The following is a 13,004-nucleotide window of genomic DNA, read 5'->3' as shown; positions in this document are numbered from 1 at the left end:
CCAGAACAAAAAATGTGCTTTGACGGGCACTAAATAACTTTCCCAGCTACAACAGGACAACGGTAACGAGAGATTTAGAGGGATTTAAATTTGAGGCCTAGTATTTAGGCGCTGGGTGACAGGTATGGGTTTAGTGACAGAATTAGACTTGGAAATACACAGTAGCGGGTGTGTGTGAAGTTATTCTGAATGACCCTATGTGCACCTTCAATATTATATACCCTTTTTGGGATAGATTTCAAATAGCTCTGATATAGCAGAAACCACTAAATTATGAAATTGCTAAATTGGGAATTGTACTTCAACCCAGAACAAAAAATGTGCTTTGACGGACACTAAATATCTTGCCCAGCAACAACAGTACAGCGGTGGGTAACGAGAGATTTAGAGGGAATTAAATTTGAGGCCTAGTATTTAGGCGCTGGGTCACCGGTATGGATTTAGTGACAGAATTAGACTTGGAAATACACAGTAGCGGGTGTGTGTGAAGTTACTCTGAATGACCCTATGTGCACCTTCAATATTATATACCTTTTTTGGGATAGATTTCAAAGAGCTCTGATATAGCAGGAACCACTAAATTATGAAATTGCTAAATTGGGAATTGTATTTCAACCCAGAACAAGAAATGTGCTTGAACGGACACTAAATAACTCGCCCAGCTACAGCACTAGGGACAGATTTAGCTGGATATAAATTTGAGGCCTAGTATTTAGGCGCTGGGTGACCGGTATGGATTTAGTGACAGAATTAGACTGGGATATGGCCAAAAAATGAACAGACTATTGCTGGTTAAATGCACTTGGTGTGACAGCTTCACCCTGATGTAGGCTTTAGCCAAAAAACAACCACACCATTGAGGGTTAAATGCACTTGGTGACAGGCGCAGCTTGCCCCTGATTTTGTATATGGCCAAAAAATGAACAGACTATTGCTGGTTAAATGCACTTGGTGTGACAGCTTCACCCTGATGTAGGCTTTAGCCAAAAAACAACCACACCATTGAGGGTTAAATGCACTTGGTGACAGGCGCAGCTTGCCCCTGATTTTGTATATGGCCAAAAAATGAACAGACTATTGCTGGTTAAATGCACTTGGTGTGACAGCTTCACCCTGATGTAGGCTTTAGCCAAAAAACAACCACACCATTGAGGGTTAAATGCACTTGGTGACAGGCGCAGCTTGCCCCTGATTTTGTATATGGCCAAAAAATGAACAGACTATTGCTGGTTAAATGCACTTGGTGTGACAGCTTCACCCTGATGTAGGCTTTAGCCAAAAAACAACCACACCATTGAGGGTTAAATGCACTTGGTCGCAGCTTGTGCTGGCGCACCACAAGACACAAAATGGCCGCCGATCACCCCAGAAAAATGAGACTGACAAACGGTCTGTGCAGCCTAAAAACAGTGAGCAATTGAGGATCAGCAGCTCAATGATCCACAGCTGCAGATCGATCAGTTAATCAAGTCCTTTGGAGGAGTTAATCTGCCTAATCTCGCCCTACTGTCGCAGCCGCAACCTCTCCCTACGCTAATCAGAGCAGAGTGACGGGCGGCGCTATGTGACTCCAGCTTAAATAGAGGCTGGGTCACATGGTGCTCTGGCCAATCACAGCCATGCCAATAGTAGGCATGGCTGTGATGGCCTCTTGGGGCAAGTAGTATGACGCTTGTTGATTGGCTGCTTTGCAGCCTTTCAAAAAGCGCCAAGAAAGCGTCACAAAAGCGCGAAGAAAGCGACGAACACCGAACCCGAACCCGGACTTTTACGAAAATGTCCGGGTTCGGGTCCGTGTCACGGACACCCCAAAATTCGGTACGAACCCGAACTATACAGTTCGAGTTCGCTCATCCCTATCAATAAGGCAACATAATTTATTTTCAGTTTTCTTACACAGATGGTAACGTATTTTTATAGTTATCGTGATGCCACTAATGCCTGAAGAAGAAAAGGCACATCTGCCCTTAGACTGCCAACACTCTAGGCATTTCTTTTTTTAGTTACAACAACCAGAGACACATTTAAGAGGTGTAAAGAAATATACATTAAAACTATTTTGAAAAACAATATTTTACTTGCAGTTTCATGTACATTAAATATCAAATACAATATATAGAAAAAACATTCATGGAGATATTTTTCTAACCTCTGTTTCTTGGAAAAATATATTGTATAGTGCCTAAATCGTTGCATTATAATGTGAGTGGCATTGAAAAATGTGTGTAAATTAGTAGTTTGTTTCAATTAACCCATTTAGTCCTGGATAATTTTTTTTGTTTTGTTCATATAGGCATATAAGCCATACATAGCCTTGTTTTTTTGTGGGACAAGTTGTACTTTCTATTGGAACATTTTAATATTGCATACGATGCATAGTTCCAAATGGGAATCACAATTCTGACAGTTTTACATTTATTATTTTTTTTTACATTATTCTCTATGTGGATAAAGACATTCTCTGGGTATAATTACAACAAAACCAAATTTATATAGTTTTTCTTGCATTATAATTCTGAAAAAATAAAAACCTTGAATTTTTTTTTCTTTTCATTGCTATATTCAGACCCCCCATTTTATTTTATTTTTTTATATTTTATATGTCTATGAAGCCTTGTGAGGGCTATTTTTTTGCAGGTCTATCTTTAGTTATGATACCATATGTATGACTTTTTGACCACTTTTTATTACATTTTTTTGTGAAGTGATGAAAAAATGGCAAATCGGACATATTTTTTTCCGCTGCACCGTTTGCTTTGTGGGATAAATATTTGTCAGATATTGGCCTATTTTAGGTCTAGTACGGCAGATTTAGAGAGGGTAGGTAAGGAGACTGAATCCAGAAATGCAGCTATAGTTTCTGGAGTGGGTTGAAGAGTAGAGATGTCGCGAACATAAAAATTTTCGTTTGCGAACGGCGAACGCGAATTTGCGCAAATGTTCGCGAACGGGCGAACCGGGCGAACTGCCATAGACTTCAATAGGCAGGTGAATTTTAAAACCCACAGGGACTCTTTCTGGCCACAATAGTGATGGAAAAGTTGTTTCAAGGGGACTAGCACCTGGACTGTGGCATGCCGGAGGGGGATCCATGGCAAAACTCCCATGGAAAATTACATAGTAGACGCAGAGTCGGGTTTTAATCCATAAAGGGCATAAATCACCTAACATTCCTAAATTGTTTGGAATAACGTGCTTTAAAACATCCAGTGTGTGTATACAATCAGGTATGATGTTGTATCGATCAGCTAGTGGAAGAGTTACACGCGCTTTACAGTGACAGACCAAACTCTGACAAACCAAACTCCCCGTTTAACGCACCGCAAACAACCACAAACTTCCCATTTGCACAACTGCAAACTCCCCATTTGCACAAGGTTGGATACCAAGCTAGCCATGTCCCGTTCCTTGTCCTCACTGACGTCATTGAAGGTCTCTACCTCCACCCAGCCACGTACAACACCAAGGGTCCCTGAAAGGTGACAACAAGCCCCCTGGGACGCCTGCTGTGGTTGGTCTTCCACCTCCTCAAAGCCACCTTTCTCCTCTGACTCCTCTTCTTCAGACTCCTCTCTCTGCGTTGCCGCAGGTCCAGCAATCGACGACGACAAGGCTGCTTCTGGTGGTGATGGTGACCACAACTCTTCCTCTTTATGCTCATCTACGGCCTGATCCAGCACTCTTTGCAGGGCATGCTCCAGAAAAAACGCATATGGGATTAGGTCGATGATGTTGCCTTGGGTTTGACTGACCAGGTTTGTCACCTCCGCAAAGGGACGCATGAGCCTACAGCCATTGTGCATGAGCGTTCAGTAATGCGTGAAAAAAATACCCAGCTCTGCAGAGGCTGTCCTCTTTTTTTTTTTTATAAAAAAAAAATCTGTTCTTAACAGTTTAATCTCTGTTTTGTCCGGGGCCGGTGTATGGAATAGATTTTAGGAACCGGGAGATGGAAAAAGATGCTTGGTTGGTCCTGCTACTTCCAATTTGAGCACTGCACGTACGGCTTGCAATGTACTGTGCCACCAGTTATGAGTGGTGTGTTTAAGTAGTACTATTCCTATCAGTTTAATCCCTGTTACGTCCCCTATAAGAGGACGTGTATGGAATAGATTTTAGGAACCGGGAGATGGAAAAAGATGCTTCGTTGGTCCTCTTACTTCATATTTGGGGCACTGTGTGTGCACCGTGCAATGTACTATGCAATCCCAATATAAGTGGTATGTTAAGTAGTACTATTCCTATCAGATTAATCCCTGTTACGTCCCCTATCAGAAGACGTGTATGGAATAGATTTGTCACAACCAGACAGCTGAGAAGCTCTGACAGAAGCCTTTCAGAACCTCCTCCTTGAGTTTTCTTTGTTGTGGTGTTCAGTTCCTCATCTCGTTAGCCTCTCTCAGCTGTCATGTAGTTGGACTGATTGCTTCCCTTTAAATTCCTCCCCATAATGCATTACTGGGCGGCTTATACTTCTTCCTGGAGTGTGTGTGCATGCTGATCCTATTTCCCAGTCTGCTACTAAGTTAAGTGCTGTACATTTATCTGTTATTTTCTGTTTGCTGGATCCCAGGTGACCCTGACTCCCTCCGTGTCTGGTGTAGGGAGCCGGTGGTCATGTCCCCTCACTATTGTAGGGTGTTCAGGTGTTATATAGTCGAGGTACGTGGATATGCAACCATCCACCTTTGGGATTTTTGCATAGGCTGAGCAGCCAGGGAAAGTGCCAGGCCTTGTGCAGGGGTCTCCCTTTTGGTTCCTTAGCTTTGGATCCAGTGAGTCATATATGCATGTTGCATTGTCTTGTTTCCTGTACACCGTCCGTGACAAGATTTTAGGAACCGGGAGATGGAAAAATATGCTTGGTTGGTCCTCCTACCTCCAATTTGGGGCACTGCGCGTGCGCCGTGCAATGTACTGTGCCACCAGATATGAGTGGTGTGTTAAGTAGTACTATTCCTATCAGTTTAATCCCTGTTATGTCCCCTATCAGGGGACGTGTATGGAATAGGAATAGATTTTAGACAACCGCAAAGAGTTGCCAATAGTTGACACACTCATGACATAAATTTTATTCCTTTATGCATCAATCTTGGTGTAGTGATGACTGTGCTCGTGCGCATGTTTGGGAGATTGCAGGCAATGGGAGTTTTTCAAAGCCTATGGTCGTGCTGAGGTAGTTCAGTGACAGTTAAGTGACCCAGAAAGCAATTACTCTGCAGTGTGGGCCCATTGTTGGCCTAGTAGGCTTTAATGATCACCTTAGATGATCACAGAGAAAATTAATGCTTTTTCTATGCAAAATTATCCAGCCAATCGCTTTTGGTCTGGTCACAATGAAGCAACGACCTTATCATCTGAGGTGTGCCAACATTGCCATTGCCAACACACTCATGGAGGTGGTCGCTTCATTGTGATACGCAAGCCCCTTCACCACAACAAGGTAACGATCACGAAGGGGAATTTACACATGTATGTGCCTTTTTTTTTGTTTTGTTTTTGCAGCCACAGTGCAGCACCAGAGGCCAGAAAAATTAGGCATGTACACATGCCTGAAAAATTAGGTATTGTTGCAGCCACTGTTGTAGCAGCAGCCAGAAAAATTTATGTTTTCCAGGCAGAAAGTGCACTAAAACATTGCGGCTTGAACCCTAGTTGGTGGCGGATAAGTCACGCAAGTCATCCGGCTTGCAGAGATAAAATACAGCAGCGTGTGGACCATTTTTAGCCCAAGGCAGCTCATCTTATCAGGCCTTTTTTAGTCAAATGTTTCGCCACTGTCAGTCCCTTCGGGATCCATGCCTCATTCATCTTAATAAAGGTGAGGTAATCTAGACTTTTTTTACCTAGGCGACTTCTCTTCTCAGTGACAATAGCTCCTGCTGCACTGAAGGTCCTTTCTGACAGGACACTTGAAGCGGGGCAGGCCAGAAGTTCTATCGCAAATAGGAATAGCTCAGGCCACAGGTCAAGCCTGCACACCCAGTAGTCAAGGGGTTCATCGCTCCTCAGAGTGTCGATATCTGCAGTTAAGGCGAGGTAGTCTGCTACCTGTCGGTCGAATTGTTCTCTGAGGGTGGACCCCGAAGGGCTGTGGTGATGCGTTGGACTTAAATAGCTCTGCATGTCCTCCATCAACAACATGTCTGTAAAGCATCCTGTCCTTGCCGGTGTGGTCATGGTAGGAGGAGGATTACTTTCACCTCTTCCCCTGTTAGATTCCCGTTGTGCTGTGACATCCCCCTTATACGCTGTGTAAAGCATACTTTTTAATTTATTTTGGAACTGCTGCATCCTTTCCGACTTCCAGTAATTCAGTAATATTTCAGGCACTTTCTGCTTATACCGGGAGTCTAGTAGTGTGGCCACCCAGTACAGGTCGTTCTCCTTCAGCCTTTTTATACGAGGGTCCCTCAACAGGCACGACAGCATGAAAGACCCCATTTGCACAAGGTTGGATGCCGAGCTACTCATGTCCCGTTCCTCGTCCTCACTGATCTCACTGAAGGTCTGTTCTTCCCCCCAGCCACATACAACACCACTGGTACTAGATATGTGACAACGAGCACCCTGGGATGCCTGCTGCGGTTGGTCTTCCTCCTCCTCAAAGCCACATTCCTCCTCTGACTCCTCTTCCTCAGACTCCTCTTCCAGCGTTGCCGCAGTTCCAGCAAGTGATGCTGATAAGGCTGTTTCTGGTGGTGATGGTGACCACAACTCTTCCTCTTCACGCTCATCTACGGCCTGATCCAGCACTCTTCGCAGGGTACGCTCAAGGAAGAAAACAAATGGGATGATGTCGCTGATGGTGCCTTCGGTGCAACTGACTAGGTTTGTCACCTCCTCAAAAGGACGCATGAGCCTACAGGCATTGCGCATGAGCGTTTAGTAACGTGGCAAAAAAATACCCAGCTCCGCAGAGACTGTCCAAGCACCCCGGTCATACAAATACTCGTTGACGGCTTTTTCTTGTTGGAGCAGGCGGTCGAACATTAGGAGTGTTGAATTCCAACGTGTCGGGCTGTCGCAAATCAAGCGCCTCACTGGCATGTTGTTTCGCCGCTGAATATCTGAAAAGTGCACCATAGCCATGTAGGAACACCTGAAATGGCCACACACCTTCCTGGCTTGCTCAAGGACGTCCTGTAAGCCTGGGTACTTATGCAAAAAGTGTTGTACGATCAGATTGCACACATGTGCCATGCACGGCACATGTGTCATCTTGCCCAAATTCAATGCCGCCAACAAATTGCTTCCGTTGTCACACACCACTTTGCCGATCTCCAGTTGGTGTGGAGTCAGCCACTGATCCACCTGTGCGTTCAGGCGGACAGGAGTGCTGGTCCGGTGTAACTCTCTGCTTTCAGGCAAGTCAACCCCAAGACAGCGTGACACTGTCGTATCCGGGATGTGGAATAGCCCCTGGGGAGCTGGGGGTGTGCAGTTGATGTGGAGCAAGACGCCGCAGCAGCAGAGGACTCAGCCGAGTAAGTTAGCAAAGAGGATGGAGTAGGAGGAGTAGAGGAGGTGGCAGTAGGCCTGCCTGCAAGTCGTGGCGGTGTCACCAACTCCTCTGCAGAGCCACGCATTCCATGCTTGGCAGCCGTCAGCAGGTTTACCCAATGCGCAGTGTGGGTGATATACCTGCCCTGACCGTGCTTTGCAGACCAGGTATCAGTGGTCAGATGGACCCTTGCCCCAACACTGTGTGCCAGACATGCCCTGACTTCCTTTTCCACAATAGAGTACAGGTTGGGGATTGCCTTTTGTGAAAAGAAATTTCGGCCGGGTACCTTCCACTGCGGTGCCCCAATAGCCACACACCTTCCTGGCCTGCTTAAGGACGTCCTGTAAGCCTGGGTACTTATGCAAAAAGCGTTGTGCGATCAGATTGCACACATGTGCCATGCACAGCACATGTGTCATCTTGCCCAAATTCAATGCCGCCAACAAATTGCTTCCATTGTCACACACCACTTTGCCGATCTCCAGTTGGTGTGGAGTCAGCCACTGATCCACCTGTGCATTCAGGCGGACAGGAGTGCTGGTCCGGTGTAACTCTCTGCTTTCAGGCAAGTCAACCCCAAGATGGCGTGACACTGTCGTATCCGGGATGTGGAATAGCCCCTGGGGAGCTGGGGGTGTACAGTTGATGTGGAGCAAGACGCCGCAGCAGCAGAGGACTCAGCCGAGTAAGTTAGCAAAGAGGATGGAGTAGGAGGAGTAGAGGAGGTGGCAGTAGGCCTGCCTGCAAGTCGTGGCGGTGTCACCAACTCCTCTGCAGAGCCACGCATTCCATGCTTGGCAGCCATCAGCAGGTTTACCCAATGCGCAGTGTAGGTGATATACCTGCCCTGACCGTGCTTTGCAGACCAGGTATCAGTGGTCAGATGGACACTTGCCCCAACACTGTGTGCCAGACATGCCCTGACTTCCTTTTCCACAATAGAGTACAGGTTGGGGATTGCCTTTTGTGAAAAGAAATTTCGGCTGGGTACCTTCCACAGCGGTGTCCCAATAGCTACAAATTTTTTGAAGCCCTCAGACTCCACCAGCTTGTATGCTAAAAGCTGGCAGGCTAAGAGTTCCGACAAGCCAGCCGAGCAAGGGGGTGACTCTGTGACATTGTCTTCTTACGCTCAAACATGTCCTTGATAGACACCTGACTGTGGGCAGATGAGCAGGAACTGCTCAAGGCGAGAGGCGGAGTGGCGGGTGGTTGAGAGGGGGCAAGGAGGACAGCAGTGGTTGACGTGACTGAAGATGCTGGACCAGGAGGAGGATGGTGGCTTTGAGTTTGTGTGCTGCTTGTACTCGTCATCATGTGTTGATCCCATAGGCGTTTGTGATGTGAGATCGTGTGCCTTCGCAAAGCAGTTGTACCTAGGTGGGTGTTGGACTTCCCACGACTCAGTTTATTTTGGCACAGGTTGCAAATGGCATCGCTGTTATCAGAGGCAGACACGCAAAAGAAATGCCACACTGCTGAGCTTTGCAATGACGGCATTCTGGTCGTGGCAACAGCATGCGTTGATTGGTGTGCTGTCTTGCTGACCCCGGGTGCCGATACATGCTGTCTCACTATGCCACTAGTTCCTTGCGACAACCTCCCCCTGCTTCCTACTCGTCTCCTCCTCCTCTCTGTCTCCCCATCTGAACTTTCCCCCTGTTCTTCTTCTCTTCGAGCGGGCACCCACATGACATTCACGGACACATCGTCATCATCAACCACTTCACTTGTATCTGACAACTCAGCAAAGGAAGCAGCAGCGGGTTCAACATCATCATCATCACACCGTACGTCCATGTGTGTAATGCTGCCTGACTGAGACATATCCCTGTTATCTACATCCTCTGGCAATAATGGTTGCGCATCACTCATTTCTTCCAACTGATGTGCAAATAACTCCTCTGACAGATCAAGTGAAACAACTGTGGTGCTAGTGTTGGTGGTGGCGGCAGGCGGGCGAGTGGTAACTTGAGAGGTGCCCGAAGCTGAGCTGGAGAAGGATGGTGCATCAAGGTTCTGAGCGGAAGCTGTAGAAGATTGGGTGTCCTGTGTTATCCAGTCAACTATGTCCTCAGAACTTTTCGAGTTCAGGGTACGTGGCCTCTGAACACTGGGCATTATTCTAGGCCCAAAGGGAATCACAGCACCATGACTACGACAGCCCCTGCTGGGTGGCCTGCCTCTGCCTGTCATTTTTTTAGATTAGTTTAGTTGTACTATGCGTGCAAGCTACTGTGACACCAGATATGAGTGCCACTGTCCATTGGCAGTAGTTGGCAGAGTAGACGCTGTAGGCCTGACACACACGCTTGCAGACAACTAACTGCTATTATATTACAAAAAGAAGAATATCTGTGGATCACGCCAGCTGGACAATGTGGAACAGGTGCTCTTGGTCTAAGTGGCCCACCCAGCCACAAAGGGGTAATAAGAAAATTTGTAAAAGTAGACCAGGCACTCTATATCTGTAGCCAACAAGCGAGATATGTATTAAATAAAATACAATCAATTATATAAAATCACATAAAATAGCAGCATAAAATGACAGTAGCCTAATGATATATAGCAATAATTGGGTGATGTAATAATATATCAGTAGAAACAATCTATCATAGTTAACATAAATAATGTCAAATAGCAGCAACAATTGTATCAAATAGCAGCAACCAAATGTAGCGAAAGGCAATGATGATTTCAAGTCCATCCGTATAAACCGCAAGTACAAATCGTATATTCCTTTTTAGCTGCAGCAGTGAATGTAGCGTTAGTTTGAGACCAACTATGAAAAACTGCCAAATTCTTTCCTTCAAATGAATTTCCCACGTTCCGGGTCAAAATATCTTATGTTTTTACAATTCCACTCCTGGCTAGTTTTATTCGTACATATATAAGTCACCAGTCTTTGTAGTATAACGGGAGAGACTAAAGGGTACAATGCTATAAGCAAGGTGGCGTCCCACCTAGTTGTGATTGCTCATTCAGTGTTACCTTACTTTTGCTCGTTTCCCGTTTCTGAATGCCGACTCGGTGATCTATGATGAAATGGATATAAGCTGACTCTGCGTCCAGTGTCGTCAGCAAGTTCTGCGCTCGTTGAAATTGAGTGTCGCCAGAGTTTTTCATTTGAAGGAAAGAATTTGGCAGTTTTTCATAGTTGGTCTCAAACTAACGCTACATTCCCTGCTGCAACTAAAGGGGAATATACGATTTGCACTTGCGGTTTATGCGGATGGACTTGAAATCATCATTGCCTTTCGCTACATTTGGTTGCTGCTATTGATCCATTTGTTGCTGCTATTTGATACAATTGTTGCTGCTATTTGACATTATTAATGTTACCTATGATAGATTGTTGCTACTGATATATTATTACATCACCCAATTATTACTATATCATTAGGCTAGTGTCATTTTATGCTGCTATTTTATGTGATTTTATATAATTGATTGTATTTTATTTAATAAATATCTCGCTTGTTGGCTACATATATAGAGTGCTTGGTCTACTTTTATAAATTTGCTATTATATTACAGTCCAAAATTTTTTTTTATGCAAGCTACTGTGACACCAGATATGAGTGGCACTGGTGGCACTGGCAGAAGTTGGCAGAGTAGACCCTGTAGGCCTAACAAACACGCTTGCAGACAACTAACTGCTATTATATTACAGTCAAAATTGTTGTTGTTTTTTTAAATGCAAGCTACTGTGACACCAGATATGAGTGGCACTGGCAGAAGTTGGCAGAGTAGACGCTGTAAGCCTGACACACACGCTTGCAGACAACTAATTGCTATTATATTACAGTCAAAATTATTATTATTATTTTTTTTTAATGCAAGCTACTGTGACACCAGATATGAGTGGCACTGGCAGAGGTTGGCAGAGTAGACGCTGTAGGCCTGACACACACGCTTGCAGACAACTAACTGCTATTATATTACAGTCAAAAAAAAATATATATTTTTTTTAAATGCAAACTACTGTGACACCAGATATGAGTGGCACTGGAGGCACTGGCAGAAGTTGGCAGAGTAGACGCTGTAGGCCTAACACACACGCTTGCAGACAACTAACTGCTATTATATTACAGTCAAATTTTTATTTTATATTTTTAATGCACGCTACTGTGACACCAGATGTGAGTGGCACTGGCAGATGTTGGCAGAGTAGATGCTGTAGGCCTGACACACACGCTTGCAGACAACTAACTGCTATTATATTACAGTCAATTTTTATTTTATTTTTTTAAATGCAAGCTACTGTGACACCAGATATGAGTGGCACTGGTAGCACTGTGCACTGGCAGTAGTTGTCAAAAAAGTTTTAATTTTTTTTAAATGCAAGTTACTGTGACACCAGATATGAGTGGTGGCACTGGGCAACAGTATACGCTGTGAGCCTGACACACACGCTGGCAGGCAACTGCAATTAGATTACAGAGAAAGAAAAAAAAAAAAGCAGACTGATGTACTAGCCCTAAAAAGGGCTTTCTGGGGTGCTGTCAGGATGCTGGCCTTACAGCAGAGATCAGATGAGTCTTTCTGGACTGGACACTGAATACACTGGCCTAGCTATCGATTTCCCTATAAAATCAGCAGCAGCTACACTGTCCCTCCTCTAACTAAATTCATCAAAAGACCACGGCACTCTGTAAATATTTTAGTTGCTTGTTTTATTTCATATCTTTCTTATATAAATTTTTTCTTTTGTATATCCATCCAAAAGTAATAGCCACTGGCCAACGTTTCGGTCTAAATATAGACCTTGTTCACGGCCTATTATATAAACAAGTACATATTTACATCAATATATATAATGATGAAGTAGAAAATAGTTGCATACATAGTATAGTATCAAATTGACAATGTATTATGTCATTATTATTGAGGGGGAGGGACACATCAGATGTGGCCGAAAAATACATAAGGAGAATACAGAACGCAGACAAATCCTTGTTATCCGATTATGGATCTGAACTTATTTAAGGTAAACGGCAGCAAAATAATAGCATAATTATAATAGTACAAAATAGAGGACATAAAATAGAGAATGATAGTGGAAAGATTATCGATGGTAAGATGACTGTGGCGTCGATTATAGTATTGAGACAGTAGGTAGATGAAACGCCAGGTGGAGCTGACAGGGTCTGGATGTAATATCTGTGAAATCCAAATGTTATATATTTTTAGATGAAGGGTAGTTTATATAGACATTCCATAGGTATAATGGGGCAACAACCTGGATTAAATGGACAAGAGGGGCACCAGTCACTATAACATATGAGATCTGCAACTCGTATAATAAACATTAATGTTAGTCTAATGGTAAGTTATCATGGGCACTGTCTTAACATGGCTGTGCTGACGGTCCTGTCAAGTATAGCATAGTCTCGGCTGTTGCGGTTCCCTGGGTCGCAGTGGCTGTACATACCTTAGTTCTGTGGAGTAGGGAGTGAAGTGGATGGCGTCCGGATGCGGTGCACTGGTTGGATTT

This window comes from Bufo gargarizans, chromosome 4 (genome assembly GCF_014858855.1).
Source record: "Bufo gargarizans isolate SCDJY-AF-19 chromosome 4, ASM1485885v1, whole genome shotgun sequence".
Classification (NCBI taxonomy): Eukaryota; Metazoa; Chordata; class Amphibia; order Anura; family Bufonidae; genus Bufo; species Bufo gargarizans.
This window is presented reverse-complemented; position numbering follows the sequence as displayed.